The sequence below is a fragment of the Dermochelys coriacea genome, chromosome 15, assembly GCF_009764565.3.
Source record: "Dermochelys coriacea isolate rDerCor1 chromosome 15, rDerCor1.pri.v4, whole genome shotgun sequence".
Lineage (NCBI taxonomy): Eukaryota > Metazoa > Chordata > Testudines > Dermochelyidae > Dermochelys > Dermochelys coriacea.
In genome coordinates, this window is record NC_050082.1 from 22,229,336 (window position 1) to 22,250,795 (window position 21,460).

The 21,460-nt window shown below is 43.7% G+C and overlaps 1 protein-coding gene across 3 annotated transcripts in view; it reads right to left on the reverse strand.

The window, feature by feature from the left end:
* TMEM132C (transmembrane protein 132C) overlaps positions 1-21,460 on the reverse strand; it is a 301,428-nt gene that overhangs the window by 187,137 nt on the left and 92,831 nt on the right. The gene's annotated exons all lie outside the window — the stretch shown is intronic.

Below are 21,460 nucleotides of genomic sequence, written 5' to 3' on the forward strand. Positions count from 1 at the left end.
CTTAATATCAAGTAGCACTTATGTGCATGAACAGTCACGGGGAAGTCAACAATACTCCCATACTTGCTCCTCTGAATCCTACTCAAGGTGGGAACAAATCACAGAACCGTGTCCTCTGAGTTAACACATGATCCTGCTTTCACTGAAATCAATAGCAATAGCAATCAAAAAACAAAACAAAAAACAAAAAAAACCCCACCATTGAGTTCAACAGGAGTGAGAGACCGACCTTTTGGAAACTGCTTTTACAGAGCACCAAGGTGATTATGTTTAATGAAAAGCTTCCCCCCCCCCATAGCTCTAACATTTTATCTGTGGAGAGAGAGCTAAGCTGGGGTGGAGAAGCCCACATCTGGGAATCTCAGGGCTTCTAAACTGAACATGCCATGTGAAAAACGTTCCCGTATGAACATTTTTGTATTCTAGCAGGCATTTCAATACACCTCTGATGATAAATTTACTGTCCAAGAAGGAAAAATGCCATTGGTCGTGGGCAAATGCATTGAGCTGTGTAACTGTGGATTGGTGGTATTGTTATTTAATAGAAATATTGTACTAGTACCCAGAGGCCCCCAGCAGGATCAAGCCCCCACCATGGCAGGTACTGTACAAGCATGCACACACACATTCCCTGCCCCCAAGGAGCTTACGATCTAAGAACTTGTGTACAGAAGGCAAAAGACGCTGCTTAGTCTGCTTTGCAGGATGAAGCAGAGAGCTCTCAGGAGATCTTTCCTTTGAGTAGAAAATATGAGCGAGCACAAGTAAAATCAGTTGCATGCGTCATCCCAAAGCCAAGCACATTCCATTTACCATTCCAGAGGCAGGAGGAGAAAGAGACCTAGCCTTACTGCTATTATTATCTCTTTCCAACATTTACCACCCTCTCCCTGCTACACACACACACCCACCCACCCAAGACCAGATTGTACTCAGCCCTTGAACGTGCATACAGGAAGGCTCAAGGAGATTCTCCCCACATGCACCATTTCCTCAAAGACCAATGACAACAGCAAGCCCTACAACTGGCGACCCAAAAGAGAGATGGGGCAGCAACAGCATAGCCCTACTTTCACGCCGGGAAGCAGGGCCAGAGACAGCAGCACATCCCAATGCAGAACAGATAATGGAGAAATCACCTCCACACCTGAGTGCACTGGGCAGCCCCAGGATCAATTCCGTCTCCTGAGACTATGTTCTGACATGACATGTCCTGAAACATGTGCCATGTTCGCTGCAAGATCGTGCGGCTCGGCAGCACCCCCTAGAGGACTTGGTGCAAATTGCACAACCCAGCCCTGCAGAAAGCAAAGAACACTTGATGCTCCCTCACGGTTCAGCATATACCACCTCCTCCCACGCTTGAGAGAAAACAAGCGGGATTCTCATTTCAGCTCAGTTTCATGCACAGTTTAAGCCTGCTATGCTGTCCCATTTGTGGCTACAAAAAAAAATCAGTACAAGTTATGCTGTCATGTATCAACTTCCTTAGCCATAGTAAAGTATCACGAAATCAGGAAAAAACCATCCCTGCTGTACGTCTCTGTTCAATGGGGCTTTCGCTGGCTGAGTTCAGAATGACAAATGGAAGACTTCGACAAGATTTTTATTGAAAACAAAAAAATGGATCTGAACGGTGGCATGAATATTCATGGTTTTGGCCCACCTCCAGATTAAACGAGGAGAGCCAACCCAAACAAGACAACAGCAGTCCTCTTGGCTCTGCAAAGGGTTCTGCCTTGGATTTTGTAAGCTAAGGTATGCACTTAAAAAAAAAACCCCAAGTCATGAACAAACATTGCTGTGTTCACCATTGGCCTTTGATCAAAGGGAACCAGATTCCTCCCTCTGCCAAAGGAAACCTTGTCCTGTTTTAAAATAAGGCTTTACAGTACTTCGCGCCTGACCCAAGCCCCGCTGAAGTCAGTAAGAATCTGTGCCGTGATGTCAGTGGGATTTGATCCAGGCACTTACATCCCAGGAGTGCAAAGGCTGCTGCGCCCGTGGCTTTCAGCTGCTGCCCATGGTGCCGAGACACACCCAGAGCAGTAGCTTCTGGAGGCCTTGTGTCTGAAACAGCTGCAGTGCCTCTGGCAGTGCTTTGAAAAGGTGCTGAACACCCCTCCCCTGCACAGGGCAGCTCTGCATCCTGGGGCAGGAGGAGGGCTAGAAACAGGCCTTTTCGGAGGCTAGAACAGCTGCTTGAGGCTAGCATGGACAGTCCTTCCATGTAGGTCAAGGACTCGGCTTGTAACCAACTCCTGGTGTAAGAATGGAAGAAAAGGGGACGATTCTTGCATCCTCTTCCCCCCTCCCTTGGTACAGCTGTGCAGGTGAATCACAATCCCCCCGCAAGTCTCACTATGCCTGCGGCGAGTTGGTTCAGTATTATTCCTGTTTTAGTCCAGCATGGCACAGAAAGGCAAAGCAAGTTGTCAGAGTTCACAGACTGAGGTCAGTGGAGGCCGTGGGGTAGATCCAAGGGAATCCAAGTCCCAGTTATGCTGCTGTAACCATTACCCAACACTCCCAGCACGCAGGGCACATTTATTTGCCTGATGCATTTTAATAAAATGCTACATAACCATGTTAACCATTCCAAAGAGCTGCCGAAAAAATGGCTCTGTGCTGAAAGGCACTGGGTTTGGACTGGTTCCACCACAGACACACACGGCACCCCTTCTCTCTCCGTGCCTCAGTTCCGCGTAGGTAAAAGGAGGGTGAAAATTCTTGACCAGCAGGCGCTGTAACGCTTGGTACTAGATTGCGACTCGCCTGGTACTTCCTTTCTCCCGTCCTCTCTCGTCTATTTATTGTGAGTAGTGTGGTAGCACTAGCAGAGCTGAGCCCTAGACCAGGGCCCCACTGTGCTAGGTACTGAACAAAAGCCAAAGATAGCGCCCGGCCCCAAAGAGCTTACATTCAAGTTCTTCAGACCAGGAACAGTCTCCCAGTTTGTACAGTGCCTAACACAAGCAGGCCCCAATCTTGGTTGGGACCTCGAGGTGCTACCAGACTACAAATTATTAATTAATTAAGTATGATGGAGGGGGAGGAGGAATATAAATAGTAAACTGAAATCTCTCCTGGGACATTGTTTCAAACTGTGGTTATTTCAGAGTAACTGGCCCTCCTGGAGTATTTCCAGGTTGTGTGAAGTTTTGGCAGTCTTTTTTGATTCAGCAAGGTGACTGACAGGTTTCAGAGTAGCAGGCGTGTTAGTCTGTATTCGCAAAAAGAAAAGGAGTACTTGTGGCACTTTAGAGACTAACAAATTTATTTGATCATAAGCTTTCCTGAGCTACAGCTCACTTCATCGGATGCATTCAGGTGATTGAGTATGTCCCTAACTTTCAACCCATGAGCAGTCCCATTGAGATTAAAGTTGAGCATCTGTTCAAGCATCTTGCTGAGCCCGTTAGCAGCTAACTGTCATTTGACTCTCATGCAAATGTGCATGTGTGAGAGAGGAGAGAGAGAGAGAGACTCTGAAACCTGTCAAATTACAGTGTTTGCTACACCGCCAGAAAGACACCTGTCCTTAAGGCTATCGTTTTGGAAAAGCAAGGGTCATTTCCAGCATTATGACTGTGAAAGCGGACCATCCAAAACTTTAATATACAAGCGGTGGAGCTCTGATAAGATTCCATCAGCTCCCATCTCTCACCGGGAGGATATTATTACTCTGTATCGCAGAGTCCTGACAGTGTCAGATCAAAGGCAAGTTTCTTATTGTGTTTAATCATACAAAAGTAAGCACAGCCACATCCCCATCATATTTCCTCCACACACCCTGGAGGTGGAAGGTGCAGAGGAGAAAACAGCTGCAGAGGTTGCTCAGAAAAAGCTGTGGCCCAGCAGGGTGGGAGGAAGCGAGTACTCTGAGGCCCCTGATCTTGCTAACTCGTTGCACTTGCCTCGATTTAGTCATGTGAATAAAATAATGCAAGTGCATAAGTAACAGCAAGATCAGAGTCCAACGGAATTGCTCCTCTCAAGAGCCACAGAAGAACCACAGTGTAGGTTAAGCACAGAGATTAAGTTTAGCAGCAGCCCAAACCTCTTGAAAGCATCCCCACATCCCAACAGCATGCAGTTATCCTGCTAGGCCTTGCACACACCACTGTTTGTGTTCACAGTTTTGTGGATACCCCGGTGGAAGGGTTACATGTGTGTTACAGTGTCATACATGACAGGTTGCAAAGTAGCAGCCGTGTTAGTCTGTATTCGCAAAAAGAAAAAGGAGGACTTCTGGCACCTTAGAGGCTAACAAATTTATTTGAGTATAAGCTTTTGTGAGCTACAGATCACTTCATACTTGTGCCTGCAAAAGAGAACTACTCCTTCCTAAAACAGATTCCTCAGTGTATGGAGAGTTCGATCACAATCCCAGCAAACATCATTCAGAGAGCTGTGATAACTGTCTTTAATAAGCCTTCTTTTTGCATTCATTTGCCTCTAAAATGTTTCTGCCGATGGCCATGAGGTCACAGTACTCTGAATTCCTTCCTGTCCTGATGAGGCATGCTCTTGCAAGCCCTTTGGATTACTTGTGTGAGTAATCCAGACTCACATAAATAGTCCCATAAACTCCATTGGTTCTACCATGAGTATGCAATGCTTGTGAGAGTAAAGGTTTACAGGATCAAGCCTGCCCCCCTTCCAAAAAAATTACCCAGTTCTAACAATGGGTGAAAAATTGAGAGGTTCAGTTCAGATAAGCGCCCAAAAGTTTGAATACTCAGAGCTAGCTATTCCTCTTGCATCTTCAAAATTGGGCTAGGAATCTCATGCAAACAGTTTTTCCTCATGGTATTTTACACTTTTATTACGTGTTCCAGAAAGAACTAAGACAGAGGTAAAGGAGGGCTAACAGACTGGATTTAGATTTTTGCATAACTTCCTCCATCAGGTTTAGGTTTTGCAAAACCAAGAGCAGTTTAGGATCCAGGTTCTACTACAGCCATATCCTCCAGGTGTTTTTTGTTTCAAAAAACAAGAAAAATCTATCAGGCAGCCATTTAACTCTGTATATTTTAAAGTGGTAGCTGTGATTCTGAATATGACAGATTCATTTTCTTGTATTCATAATGACTCAATTACTGCAATCCTCTTATGGTTTTTTTGGCCTCTTCTTTCATGTTTCTGACTCCGTGAACTGATTGAGTGTTTGATGACAAGGCAAATCACGGAGCCAATGTAACTCACCCAGGGGGCCCCTTAAGCATCATTTAAACAATTATCAAAGTAACATTCCTTATCCATTGAGACCTTTTTAGCAGAGAAGGATGCAGAGATGTTAGCTCATTCTCACCACTAATTTGCAAACCTCAGCCATTTGAGTAGGTATTTAAAATAAAAAGACACAAAAAATGAACAGCAATAGGAATATGCTGAAGTGAATATAATTAACCAATACAGGGCAAACATTGCTTTTCTGAGCAAGCAGACCAGAACTAGTAGGTCTCAACCTTTTGCAGTATTGGGACCCCCTTGCTCCTGGTCCCTTCCCCTCATATTCAGCTGAGATGTAGCCAGGACTCACTCTCATTTTGTATTTGGGACAGACAGGAGGCAGTGTGACCTAATGGATAGAGCACTGGACCGGGACTCAGGAGATACAAGTCTGCCACCTTAGACTTCCCTTGCTGTGTCTCAGTTTCCCCATTCCCCAATCAAATGGGAACAATGATTCTGACCTCCTTGATAAATCACTGACATCTACTGATGAAAAATGTTATATAAGAGCTATATGGTATTATTTCTATATATAGGATTGGATTTTTTTACTCTAAGCAGGGTTATTATTAAATTATACAGGATGATTAAAAAGTTAAACCCCATGGATAGTTTATTTTCTGTTCAATTCTATATATTCTTATTTCCAGGGCTAGTGTAAGAGCCAGACTTAACAGCAGTCTCTCCATTCAGGAGAGACTGTGGATTGCTCAGTCCTAGCCAAGGGTGCAAACTATCCCCAATGCAGTTACTACACCCCCCCCACAACCATGACTCCACCCCCTTGCATGTGCATTGGCCCACAGAGCTTCCTGGGTGCAGAGACCGTGGATGGGTGCATGATCCCTCCGTAGCCAAGGATATCTGGAAGGGATTCAGACTAGCAGCCGTGTTAGTCTGTATTTGCAAAAAGAAAGGGGGTACTTGTGGCACCTTAGAGACTTAGGGATTGTTGTTCCTGAAGCTCAGAGTTTCCCAGAGCTCCATATGGGGACGGTTAGTTCGTAGTTTCTAATGCTTTTTTTTTTTTTTTTTTTTTTTTTGTTTAAAACAGAAATGCTGACTATACTCAGGGATCACTACCCCCACCACTGAAATGCCTGATGTAAAGGAGGGAAAGGAATCCTTACCCCACCAAAAACCACACCACATCAAAACAAAAACAAAACTGGTTAAAAACAGGCAATGCAAGTCAACATCTATTGTGATTCTTTGTGTTGAGTAGCACCCGGAGGACCCCATTGTGAAGACATGGCAAGAGGTGATTCACACTTTTCTGTTCAGCATGTAAGCACCTCAGGGCAGGAGAGGGGCAACAGAGGTGATGCAGCTGACGTAAAGTTACACAGCAGTTCAACGGCAGAGTCAGAAATAGAACCTGGTGGCCTGGCTCCTGGTCCAGGGCCCTAGCCATCTGATCTCAGCACAGCACGCAACACAAAAGGCCCCCAAATCTTGATTGAGGCTGCCGGGCACCACGGTAACATAAATGATAATGACTAATACATTTCTGTGGTTTTTACACCAATGTTTACTTTGGTAGTGAGAAGTCAAAAACGGTCATTACCACAGCAATGGACACTGCACTTGCTACCTGAGATGCTCCAAAAATTAAAGCTCACAAGTTGCTAGGGGACTGAACATTTGTAGTTTGGCAAGAGGAAGCGAGGAGGCATTTCCACCCTTTTCTGAATAACTCCTTGGTGTTTCTTTATTTCTCCATAGAGTTAATTTCAGCAATATTATTTCCAAGCAGAAAACAAGAGGTGAGTTCTTTAAACAATACTACGGGCTCCTAGAAATTGGACATTAGCGCATCTACCCTCGTCAAGTGCTGGATTGTTCCTTACAATATAGTTTGTAGGGCTTTGTGCAGTTTGGTGCAAGGCACTGATCTCGCACGACAGAAGGCAATGGGAGATTTGCCACAGGCTTCAATGGGGCCTGGATCAGGCCCTAAATGACCTAAGCAGCAGGATTCCTGCCACTTCCCCTTGAGGCTTAGTTGTGAAGTTGAGATCATTAGGTCATGGAATACCACACACATGCAGGAGCAGTGTAGTGTCCGCTTCCAGCGGTCAGAGTCCAGTGTCATGAACCAAGGCTGCCTGCGTCAGTGCTTCTGTGATGCTACCCAGGAGGATGCATGACCCCCTGACATTAAATCTTCTTTGTATAACATGGCTATTGATTTCTGTTCTTGATGCCTGTTGTGTGCTCCTCTGCTCTGCTTAGCCCATCCCAATCCTTTTCACTGTGTGCCGAGCTGTCAAAGAAAGCAGGACTGGCATGGTGCCCTTTTACTGATGGGACCCATACAGAGTCTCAGAAAACAGCATGATAGATCACACACACCACACTTTTGAAATAGATACAGGCAGCATGTACTCCAGGTTTCATACAAAGTAAAAGGTCTAATCAGCCCATCCTACTGGAACCTGGAACCACACTGCTAGGGCCTTCATTGTCCTGGCCGCTTGTGAATCCTTGAGGGTTTCATGGGGGCTGGCGCTGGAACAGCTCGTTCTGCAAAAGAGAGCGAATCCCACATTGTTGTGTGATCTGGGGGAACTTCCATGAGGAAATGCCCAAGTTGCTTTACTCTTCTTAATCCCCTGGGCCCAAACTTTAAGCATGTGAGTAGCCCCACTGACTTCAGAGGGATTACTCACAGGTTTAAATTTAGGTACCTACTTAAGTGCTGGTGTCCTACTGTAGGCTGGGAGGGGAGGACTTATTTTCTTGACAGTCCAAGGCTTTTTCTACGTCAGATTCCACTATTATAATGCAGGGAAAGATTCCTGGTGGGAGTTCTTTGCTCAAGGACTGCAGAGTTGGGCTTTTTGTTATTAAGGGCCCTGCTGCCACATCAAACTTTAGAAACCAGTGCTAACATCTTAGAACTATAACTGGTGGGAAAGGGGGGAAAAAAACTGGTTCAAAGAGTATGAAACTGATTGCTCAGAGAGTCGAGGGTGAAGGTGCATTTTCTCCCCCCTCCCCCTCAGATATGCCTTATTCCCCAAGGATCTACAACCTATCCTGAAGGATGACCTATCACTCTCACAGGTCTTGAGAGACAGGCCAGTCCTTGCTTACAGACAGCCCTCCAACCTGAAGCAAATGCTCACCATCAACCACACAACAAAAACACTAACCCAGGAACCTATCCTTGCAACAAAGTCCATTGCCAATTGTGTCCACATATCTATGCACACTAACAAACTTATTTGAGCGTAAGCTTTCGTGAGCTACAGCTCACTTCATGCATCCGATGAAGTGAGCTGTAGCTCACGAAAGCTTATGCCTAAATAAATTTGTTAGTCTCTAAGGTGCCACAAGTACTCCTTTTCTTTTTGCGAATACAGACTAACACGGCTGCTACTCTGTCCACATATCTATTCAGGGGACACTATCATAGGGCCTAATCACATCAACTACACTATCAGAGGCTCGTTCACCTGCGCATCTACCAATGTGATATACGCCATCATGTGCCAGCAATGCCCCTCTGCCATGTACATTGGCCAAACTGGACAGTCCCTACATAAAAGAATAAATGGACACAAATCAGACGTCAAGAATTATAACTTTCAAAAACCAGTCGGAGAACACTTCAATCTCTCTGGTCACTCGATTACAGACTTAAAAGTGGCAATATTACAACAACAACAAAACTTCAAAAACAGACTCCAAGGAGAGACTGATGAATTGGAATTAATTTGCAAACTGGATACAATTAATTTAGGCTTGAATAAAGACTGGGAGTGGATGTGTCATTACACAAAGTAAAACTATTTCCCCTTTTTATTTCCCCTCCTACTGTTCTTGTAAACGTCTGGAAATGGCCCACCTTGATTATCACTACAAAAGGTCCCCCACCCCGTCTCTCCTGCTGGTAATAGCTCACCTTTCCGATCACTCTTGTTAATGCATCCGATGAAGTGAGCTGTAGCTCACGAAAGCTTATGCTCTAATAAATTTGTTAGTCTCTAAGGTGCCACAAGTACTCCTTTTCTTTTTACGGATACAGACTAACATGGCTGCTACTCTAAAACTTATTCCCAAAATCTCCTGCCCTCTAGCCTTGCTGATCTAAGCAGCAATTTGAAAAACCTAAAAAAGACTCCACTGGAGATGACTGGACTTCTAGTGCATATTAACCCCCTGCCGACTTAGCTAATGGAGGCATTTTGCGACACAGGGCGAGCCTGACACACAAAATTTAAGACATATTCTTTAATCCTATCTGATCTAAAAATGAACCAGGGAGAATAGATCTCATTAGTGTAACCATTTTTCCCCACTGTTGTCAGGCCCATTTCAGCAGTTCTAATAGTGTCATGGAAAGGTGTAACCAGGAATTTATACACAAGCAGTGGTGCTCTACACCTCTTCCCACTATCCACAGTATATTCATAATCTGCCAAGACAGACATGATAGTAGATCTGACAGAATCTTAACTAGCACAGTGAAGAGAGCAGCAGCCTGTCTCCTGATTAAAATACCCCCAAGCCAGTACTGCTATAAGAAATATCACCTCCAGGTGGCATGCCTGGCACACGGTTGCTTACACTGATGACAACGTAGATCATACATTGGGGGGGGGGGGGGGGAAGAGAGAGTAGCTGAAACAGGAGTCCACAGCTCTCAGAAATATTCAGAACCTGCTTTCATTGATCTCACTGGTGCCAGACCATGCCCTGGGGAGAAGGATAGGGGGTGGCTCCTTGTTTTTTTTGCAGAGCAGTTGCATGCCCGTGCACGCTGCTAGTAAAATGGTCTCGTAAGGAAGAATTCTCTGGGATAGGATGACCAGAAATAACCTCCTGCTTCCAACTGTTCACAGTGGAGCACACCTATGTGCATACATACAGTGCCAGGGGAGAACACAAAAATAAAATCACCAGGAAGCCAAGCCTAAAATCCCAACCAGCCTAGAGTCCGTGTTCTTAACTCAGAAGCACTATGTCTGTGTCAAAACAGCTGGCAAAAATGTTTGTTGGCTGGCTCTGTATCACCAGGTCTTTTCTGAAACTGTTTACAGTAATTCCCATTGATTACAGTGCTTAACTAACTGCTCCCCTGCTGCTGAGTTCAGACAGCACAGGCTTCTCCCTTGATTTTTCCCTTCTTGTTTGTGTTTGCTTGTGGAATGAGGGGAATTTTTATTTATTTTTTTTTTGCCTTCTAACTTGCATCAGAGCAAATGATAGTATTAAAAAGGATATAGTTTCACATACTTTATGTGTAGCTGATCTAATGGTCCTTTCTAATCTGACTCCCTGTATAACAGGTCGTAGAATTTCACCCAGTTACTTCTGTATTGAGCCCAGTAACTTGTATGTCTCTCTCTAGATGTAGATAGAGATCCTGATAGATAACTATATCAGACTGTAGATGGGAAAAAAGGCACAAAATAACCCTAACACCTGTAGACCCAAGGTTATGATGAAATGGGATGTGGAAAACACTGACACAAAGTATCACTGAGGCCAAGAGTTTCGCAGATTAAAAAAAAAGGACAGGACATTTTCAGGGATAATGAGAATATCCAGAATCAGAATAGTAAATACTAAAATAGGAAACGGAGTTTTGGAAGGGATTTAAACCCTCTTGCCTTAGCTTAAGCCAACCGTTGCATGGGATGACACATTCCTTGGAGGGCAGTTATTCCACGATTGCCCACTACAAAGTTGCTCACACCTTCTTCTGAAGCAACAGGTACTGACAACTTTCAGTGATCATGCTCTGGACTAGATGGACTGACCCAGTCTGGCAATTCCTATGCTCCTCCACAAGCCCCAGTAAAGACTTCCACAGGAAAGATTCACACCACAAGATTTTAGAGCTCCATCACACTCAATTTCGGCTCTTGGAGCTCTGAACGAATTGAGAGCTGTTACCTGCCAATGCCCTTGTTGTCAGTAACCACTTGATAGCTATCCTGGGCTTTTGCATCTTTCACAGATAAGCTGGAATTTAAAGCCTTTTGGCACCAGTTTTTCTTAGGATACTAATTTCCGTTCAAACCTACAGGCTTGAACACTCGCCTGCTTACAGTAGTCCTCGAACCCAACAGCTTGTCAGATTACCACACTGAAGATTCCCATGGGGTTCTTTAATGCATCAGAGCACAAGCTTTATAGACAGCCAGCAAGCTTTATCTTTGTTAAACTAAAATCTACTCCCAGTGGTATGAGGTTTCGCTCTCCACTGTTGGGGGATAAAGGGTTATAATGAATGAACTCTTAACCAGCCTTGATTGTGTCTAATTAGGCAAGTAATCACGAGTTCAACTAATGGTTGTAACTCAAGTTGTACACGCAGCTGTAAGTCTAAACAGACAATAAGTTCAAGTGCCTTATCTTTAAGCAGCCTTGCATCAACGCCGGCTTTTTGGAAAGGTCATGCAGAGCAGTAAGTAGCAGAAAGCATACTATACCTCAGAGCCATGTCTCTAAACAGAGTGGAAAAAGCCCAGGGCACCGCTGTACATTTAACAACATGTGCAGCAACATATTTGGAAAAGAAGCTCCCCTCCCCCCAAAAACCCACAGACTTCAGCAGTTCACTGAAATTAGAGAGGGCAAATGCTACTTAAGGAGGTGGGTCTAGGATGATGCCACACAAACCTAGCATTCCTGAAACTCTGCTATCCACCCAGAAATGCTAAATAGTAACTAAATTTCAGATCCCAGAAAATTGTCCATCTATGATCAGCAGTTTTCCGGCTTAGCTGAAGAGAATTAAACTGTCACAGCAAAACTACTGTTTCCCCCCCATCTTTCCCATGAATAGATGGTGGGGGTCGGGGAGGCTTTTCACATGGGAGCCCCAAGCTAAAAACACATAAACCACTAGTCCAGACTCCTTTATATTGTACTGAGGGCTTGTTTATACTCCATTTATGCAGGGATTTAAGCATGATCAGAAACCCATTGAGTTAAATTGGAGAATGAATTATGCTATCAACTTTTCTTTATAGTGTACAGAACTTTACAGCTGATTGGCTAGGCCTCACAATGCTCCTGTGTAACAGATATTGTTATCCTCATTGTATAGGTGAACTAACTGAGGCACAGAGTGGTTAAGGGCAACATTTTGAAAGCGAGGGGAGTCCAATTTTAGATTCTCATCTTGGGACACCTGAGCCTATTTTCCAAGATGTTCAGCACTCACAGCTCCACCTGACTTCAGTAGCTACAGGGGCTCAGCATCTCTGAAAATCAGGCCCCAGATGTACTAGATCAAGCCCCCAAGTCGCTGGTCAAAGTTGTGCTTCAGCAATTGGCCATGTTCATGTAGCAAGTTGGTGCTAGAGCTAGGAATAGAATCCAGGACTCCCAGCCTTGTGTTCTAAAAACAAGACTGTGCTTCGTTCTTAGTATTAACAGATTATGTTGTAAATGGGGCTGGGAAGTATGAAAATAGCATTGTTCAGAGTACTTGTGGCACCTTAGAGACTAAAATTTATTTGAGCATAAGCTTTTGTGAGCTACAGCTCACTTCAACGGATGCATTGTAATGCATCCGATGAAGTGAGCTGTAGCTCACGAAAGCTTATGCTCAAATAAATTTGTTAGTCTCTAAGGTGCCTCAAGTACTCCTTTTCCTTTTGCGAATACAGACTAACACGGCTGCTACTCTGAAACCTGTCATTGTTCAGAGTGCATCTCAGACAGAGTGCTTTTTAAAAATTCACGGAGGTGGGGAGAAGGGAATAGAGCAGTGGGAGGGACCCCTTGGGTTTTGCTTTTCTAGAGGCCCTAATTTTTTAAAATAGTAATCAGTTCCTTTTTGCTTCTCATTGACTGCAGTAATAAGACAGGACCAATTTAAAACTCAAGCTCATCACCTCTGTTCTTGCTCTGATGATATAATCCTTCTTGTCAGTCTAGGCCCATCTCCTCTTTTGCTCTATCTAAAGAAAAAATACACTGTAAAGTCTATGTGAAATATTTGCTAATGGTTAATGAAATTAAACTAAATTGGAGTGTGATATTGTTCCTTTTGAGGTGACATTAACATGCTCTCTTCTTTGAAAATACTTTTTTGATGTTACAAATGCTTGGTTAAAAAAGATTATGAGATACTTATTACATTGGGACTAAATGGATTTTTCTTTAAATGTCCTTTAGTAACTGTTATAATTGGCTAGAATTTCAATGGCTTGTATTCCTATTGTTTCTCAAACCAGTATATAAAAGATGAATGCATCAGGCTGCTATTAATTTTTAGCTACACAATCATCTTGGAGAAATCTTCCCATTTATGACAAACAAAGCATTCGCAAGGTGGCTAGTACAGCACTTTGCCACTTGCAAGAGTGACAATCTCAAACCTTTAACAATGCTTGAGTGTTTGTTATTATATTATGGTAGCGCTTAGAAGCCCAAGCCAAGATCCAGGCCTTGTTGGGCTAGGAGCTATATGCAGAGTGAGAGACATTCCCTGTCCCAATAGACAAGGCAGACAAACGCAGGGGATTGTGAAACACAGACAGAGAGATGAAAGGACTTGCTCAAGACCACACAGCAGGACAGCAGCAGAGCTGGGAATAGGACTCAGGATTCTTGACTCCAGTCCCATTATTCAGTACCCACTGAACCACTCTCCCAGTCTTCCCTTATTAAGCTCCTCTGCAAATCATTTTTCATGATCTTTACGCAGCTGAATTATTATCGGTTTGTACTACAGGGACATACAAAGCCCCCAATCATTGATCAGGGCCCCACTGTGGTGGACATTGAACAATGAAATATACACATCCTTCTACATGATTCCAGGAGCAATAAATCATAGACCTGGCCAGGTTTTGCAAGGGACACAGGGAAAACTGACCTAACCCATTGACTCTGGCACAGTGCATACTTTAGGAGCTTGATCCAATGCCCCCTGAAGTCAATAGAAAGACTCTCTTGGACGTCACTTGGGACCAGCTCAGAGCCCACTTAGCTCCTGAGAGACTTTGATCACAGGCTCACACTTGAGATCCTCTCGGGGGGGACCATATTGAACATTGACCAAACTATTATAATCTTCCAGCTTTGGTTAATAACTTTATTGCTTAAAAAGTTCTTCCAATATCTTCTCTGTGTACCCATAACCTCGTTTTGAGCAGCTTAGGTAATTCCTGTTCAAAGTGCTACATTGCTTCATGGTATCTGTTTACAATGGAAGTTTGAATGGAGAGAGGATATCCCCAAAATTGGAACAAATGGCAGCTCACACTATCCCTTTTCATAGACCAGGGTGTATGTGATAGAGGGCCCCGCCCTACACACAACACAAAACATATTTCTTATACAGTAAGGCCATGTCTACACCACCACTTACTTTGCTGTAACTCACGTCGCTCAGGGGTATGAATAAGCCACTCCCCCAAGTGATGAAAGTTACATAGACCTAAACACCGGTGTGGACAATGCTGTGCCAGTGGGAGAGTTTCTCCTGCCAACATAGTTACAGCCTCTCACAGAGGTGGATTTATTATGCCGATAGGAGAGCTCTCTCCCCTCGGCATAGAGCGTCTTCACGAGATGTGCTACAACTGTAGTGCTTCTAGAGTAGACCAACTATCCCTAAGAGTTAGCCAGGCACCAGAGAAAGATGTTCTCTTTGATCCTCAGAACACAAAATGCCACTCTAAAGGGAAGGTCTAATTCCAGAGCAAAAGGAAACTTTGTTTTCAGAAAGAAAAGGAGTACTTGTGGCACCTTAGAGACTAACAAATTTATTAGAGCATAAGCTTTCGTGAGCTACAGCTCACTTCATCGGATGCATTTGGTGGAAAAAATGCATCCGATGAAGTGAGCTGTAGCTCACGAAAGCTTATGCTCTAATAAATTTGTTAGTCTCTAAGGTGCCACAAGTACTCCTTTTCTTTTTGCGAATACAGACTAACACGGCTGCTACTCTGAAACCTTTGTTTTCAGAGGTCATGTCAGTTTTCTTTTCACATTAGCGTAATAGCTAAAGCTGTGGGTCTGGAATATGGAAGTTGAGATCTCCTTTACAATTGAAAATGGAACATGAAATAATAAAGCCGATGGAAGCAAGTCCTAAGGCTTCAAGCTCTTTTCTCTCCAGATGTGGACTGAATTGCTTTTATGCTTAGATGTTTCCTAACAATAGTGAAATCACTTTTAAATATTTAAGTACCGTAGAGCTGCATGGGAACAGGAAAATGTTTTGATGTGATTCACATCTGAAAACACACACGGACAAACAAAAGAGAACTCTTCCCCCCCGCCCCATCCCTCCTCTCTGTGCTATGTTGTATTTCAAATTAAGAGAGATTAAAGTACTGTGTGTACTTCAGTGTGGGGGGGAAGCGGGGGGCTTTTGTTTTTAGATTCCAAAAGCTTCCAAAAGATTCCACTTCAGGAAACCAATTTTTGTTTAGTGGGTTTGGATAATTCACTCCAGAATTTCAAGATACTTCAAAATATACAAGAAATTCAACTCATACAGCGTTTCTGGTTATAGCCACACTTCAGTGCTAGTGTGTGTGTAGGTTTTTAGCTATTAGTAACTCCATCAGCATCCTCGATCCTGTCTGATACAGCCGTGCTGTCAATACTCTTTAGGAACTGACATACAAAGCTGCCTTAGCTGATCTGTTTAATAGCTTTCCTCACTGCATTTATCCTTTATCCCTCTTCCAATCTGTAGATTTATTATCACTGCTAATTATCCATTGTCCTGTGTTGACTTGTTTGCTGGAAACAGGTAATTCAATAACACTGCAACCGTTCAGGTGGAATGAAAATTGCACTGAAAGACCCATAATTAGCTATCTTAAGTGGGAAAGAACCAGTCAAGTTTTTCTAATCAGGGCAGATAACTTCATCTCCTTTCCATATACTTATCCTGCTCAGTGCCTTCTGTAAAGCGGGTTAGCCGGTCGTTCAGCACCTTCTACAGCAAGTTAGAGATTAGCTGCTGCCTAGCAAGGTAGCACAAAACATTAATGTTCCTAGCTTTAATGCTTTGACCTGCTGCTGTTTAGCCTCTGCCAGATCAAATGTGGCACCACACAAGATGAAAAACAGATGGAAGGACCCTTTAAAAGTGCAGTCACTGGAAGCGTATTTAGAGCTATAGAACAAAACCACCACCATACACAGGCTAAGATTTTCAAAGCAACTTAACATATTTGGTCGCCCATGTCCCAATACCACTGATAAAAACAGAGCATCCAAATTCTCTAGCCAGAGCACACACAGACACTTGTACATTTTTACAGTTAATCCCCTTAGAATAGCCTCTCTTTTTTGCTGTTATGATTTTTTTTCCTGTTTGCAGAGTACTGTAAATTTACAAGCATGTAGAAGAAAAGGTCCATGCTCTAAGACTTCACAATCTACTCCCCGTATACAATACACCCAGCAATAGCTCACACGAAGGCTTTTATATAGAAAGTTCAACACAAACCCTCCGCCAGTATCAGTCGGGATAGCTGTGTGGGAGTCGACCCTGCTATGCCGATTTACACCAGCCCCAGAAAGCAAGTGGAAGAGCAATGAGATGCGGGTTAATGCTACACTCTGGCCTTTCTGGCTGTTACAGGTGGACTACCTATGTAAAGTTTCAGAGTAGCAGCCGTGTTAGTCTGTATTCGCAAAAAGAAAAGGAGTACTTGTGGCACCTTAGAGACTAACAAATTTATTTGAGCATAAGCTTTCGTGAGCTACAGCTGATGCATCCGATGAAGTGAGCTGTAGCTCATGAAAGCTTATGCTCAAATAAATTTGTTAGTCTCTAAGGTGCCACAAGTACTCCTTTTCTTTTTACCTATGTAAAGTGATACAACACCTACTCTGCTTATCTCCCATGCCCACAATGTTATCTCAACAGCTATAGGAACCAAGAATTTTCCTTACTAACAGTTAGCATTAGGTGTGACTCATTTCTCTTTTTGATAGGTTTCAGAGTAGCAGCCGTGTTTGTATTCGCAAAAAGAAAAGGAGTACTTGTGGCACCTTAGAGACTAACAAATTTATTTGAGCATAAGCTTTCATGAGCTACAGCTCACTTTATCAAAGGCTTATGCTCAAATAAATTTATTTTTCTTTTTGTGACTCTGTCTCGCTTCCCTATGAAGGAGTGCACGGACTGACAGGTGAGTCTATCTTTCATTCAATTATTTCTTCTGCTCCTCTCACCAAGTCTTGCATTCTGGGAACAACTTTCCGTCAGAGGAGCTCAAAGTGTTTTGGGAACATGAATGAACTAAGCCTCACAACCCCCATTTTACAGACAGGGGAAATCAAGGCACAGGGCTACTAAGTGAGTTGGCCAAGGTCACCCGACCGATCAGTGGCAGAGCTGTGAATAGCACCTTGATCTGCCGTCAGTGATGTTCTTTAACAATGTCACCATGTGCTCGGTAAGTTTAAAAAGGGCCTTGCTTCTCCGTACAGTTGAGCAACGTTTCTACCACGTTAATATATTACCCTGCATAATACATTTCACTCCATGCCACATTAGTCATTTTCTTTGACTGTATTGCCGTTCTGGGGTTGATAAATTTACAAATATAGTAACAGGATTCTGAATTAAGATACAGTTTAAGAACATAGTTTCATTTCCAGTGATTTGTGGCAATGAAGTCATTTAGACCAATTTACTTTACTTTTGCCAAAGATGATTTGTGGCTATTCCCCCCTCCCGCCTACCACCATCCAGCAACGATCACAAACAGTTTCCCTCAGTGCTGGGTGTTTGAAAAACTCAGCGAATAATGTACAAAAAACCCAAGAAATAAACAAATATGCTATGCCCTGGGACAACATGCAGTGTGTGTTTCTTTAGGATGATTGAATGTGAATGCGTGTCATCGGATGTAGTGTTTGCTTTGGCAGGAACCCATGTACAGCATCTACGTCACCAGGCAAATGGACACAGAGAAGGTTAAAGCAGCCTGTAGGCAGCCTTAACATACGCACTGGCCATTTTCCAGGTTTTTTTTTTTTTTGTTTTTTGTTTTTTTTTAAAAAGGACATAGGCAGCCCATAGAGGCCTGGGCCAAACTTTCCTCTCAGATACATTCATGTACCACTACTGAAATCAATGGATTTACACCCAGGAAACAGAGTCGAACCTGGCCTCACCTGCCATTCAGTAAACGCAAGAGAGAGAAATCTTAGCAGCTGACAGACTGGGCCACATAGTTTATGCCCCAGGAGATAGTGTCACATTATTTTTCACCAGCGAATATCACCCGTCACTTCATATTCTGGTGTTCTATGAGAGGCTAAGACAAGGCCCTGCTCCCTTCCACAGGGCTACTCTCCTGTAGCTACCCCAAGCTTCCACCTGACACCTGAACAAAAATAACTGTATGGAGCAATTCCTTCAGCCCCACCTGCCTCCGTTCTCCACTGAGTAGAAGAATGGCTTGGATGGCTGTTTCGCCTCCCACCTGGATTTGGTGTCCTGCAGGCTGGAGAAAGAACGCAGGCTAGTGTCGCTCCCCGGCTCCCAAGGTGCTGCCCCTTGCGGATATCGGCCTGCCTCAACTCTCCCTCCACGTCACCGAGTCTGGGCCCAAGCCAGACAGGAGGTCTGACCAAGATCTCTCCGGGCTGCCCCTCCCTTCCAGAGCAATTTAACTCTGCATTCCACAGGATGCTGCAGGACCTGAAACAGCACAAGGACTTTCCCTGCTCTACCCTCGTCCACTGGCTCATCCTTTGAGCAGTCCAGCTCTAATGGTTCAGGCCACCCTGCCTCGTGCCACAGAGCCAGTGGGCTCACCTGGGTCCCTCAGTTCCATCCATGGAGCCACTCCCTGAGGATACTGCTCACATGCCAGAACTCTCAGGCACCCGGGCCAAGCAAATATACAGGTTATAAATTCTGATGGTGGGTGTGATGCTGGCAGACCAGGGGCCAGCTCTTGCCAAGGCTTTGGGCCTGAGCTGAGCACTGACAAATTCATTTCTGGGAACCAATCCAGCTCACCTGTGTGTTAGCATGGTTAAGATGGATATTGGGCATGTATGATTATTCACCTTATTAAAAAAACAACAAAAAAAACCCCCAACCAGTATAACTAGTGCTATGCAAATAACTGAGTTTTCAGTTCAGTGGCCAAAGATTTGTTTTTAAATTCCCACCACCTATCAAAACAATTTGGCGAATTCGACCCAAATTTGCCAAATGTTTCGGTCAACCTGCATCTGCATTCTTCTGTGGGGAGGAAAAGATTTATCCGAAAAAATTCACCAGCTCTAAGTACAACCTGTTCTGAAAATCATCATCAAACAACCAATCTTGTCTATTACAGCGGGTGAAACAGGCAACCTCTGATATCTGCTCTTTCCATTTCTGGCTATTATACCACTGGGCACATAAACAGCATCCACGCGCAGACAATCTGAATCCTTCCTGAGCTAAGAAGTATATCATCAGATTTCAATGAGGGTGTCTATCTCTAACACACTTTTCAGGGAGATAAAAGGCAGCGACACATACATTTCAAAGGGATATCCCTTCCCACACAAAAACAACACACCACATTTGCCTCCTTTGGATTGCTTCTTTCATCTCAGCTATGCTTGCTATAAGGAACACATCTTGTCTTCACTGCTTGTGAATAATGATTTTAAATAAAAAAGCAGCAGAGACAGAAAAAGCTTCTTCTAACTCAGAGGTTCCACTCAGTAAACAGGTAGCCTGCAGAGTATCTCACCAACTAAACCAAAGCTACAAATATCAGAACGCTTCTGGGATTCCTAAAATTCCCCTGTTTTAATAAGAGCCTTTTATCTTCCAAGCGACACTTCCTTCCCTACAGGCTATTCTTGTCAGCAGTTGTCAACTATGTATTCATCTAATTCATATGAGCCTTCGACATAAAAACACTTTCATGTGCAGAATTCTATGAGAAACTCTGGCTGCTTGAGGCTTTAAAAGAACAATTGTTGCTTATCACTATTGAAATTTCTCTTGAATGTAAAGCCTGGTAACAGGAAAGGAGATCCATCAAATATTTTGGTGATTAATGAGTTTGTTGGTCTTTTTCACCCTTAGAAGATTGGCATCTGGTTGGTAGGAAAATTGCTAACATATCAAATAGGAAGGAAACACATTGACTTTTGTTCTGATTCACTATGGCAATGCTTATGTTCCTATGTACTGCCTTTGTCATTCCTTTTCCAAATAATGAACTTAATGTCCCTTAAAACCAATAGCAACATCAAACATATTAAAATAAGACCGAACAAACAGGTAAGTGTGCAGCCCAAAAAACTGCTGCTTAAATAAAGTAAAAGGATGGAGCCTTGAAGTTCTCATGACAAAGCCATTGTGTGGGAAGGCAAAGCTGTGTCAGGTCATTTGCAGCAAAGGCAAGTAAATGAAGTTTACTGTGCTAGGTATTTTGCTACATTTAAACATTGTGCCTGGGTGGGGGAGAGGGGTGGGAACGGCAGGGAGCAAGGAAAGGCGGAGGGGAGGCCGATTCTGCTTAGTTTGCAGAAGAGAAGAATGAGGGGGGATTTGATAGCTGCTTTCAACTACCTGAAAGGGGGTTCCAAAGAGGATGGATCTAGACTCTTCTCAGTGGTAGCAGATGACAGAACAAGGAGTAATGGTCTCAAGTTGCAGTGGGGAAGTTTAGGTTGGATATTAGGAAAAACTTTTTCACTAGGAATGGGTTACTTAGGGAGGTGGTGAATTCTCCTTTCCTTTTAAGGTCAGGCTTGACAAAGCTCTGGCTAGGATGATTTAGTTGGGGATTGGTCCTGCTTTGAGCAGGGGGTTGGACTAGATGACCTCCTGAAGTCCCTTCCAACCCTGGTATTCTATGGGCTTGCCTACATGGCGATTTAGTGAGTGGCAAGACAGCAATCTAATATGCTATAGAGTCATACTCTATGCCCCAACTGGCCATGTGGACCCTGCTACTACGCATTAAAAGTTCAGGAGTATATTTTCATGATGGTCATTTCAGTTACTGTGATGCATCACTGTCCATCGTGCCACAGCAATGGCCAGAGTAGGGAGCACCCCTATTGTGAATTGGGCATTCATTGTAGAATCCTGGTATGTTTTAGGGGTGTGGAATCCTAGTGAGGATCTCTTTAATGTCCTTTCTGTCTGGAGGGAAGATAGATGAGAAGTGGGTTGCAATTAGGAAACAGTTGTAAATATGAGTCCACCCCACCAACTAGCTTAGGCTACTCCCCCTTTACATCAGCGTTTGCTACT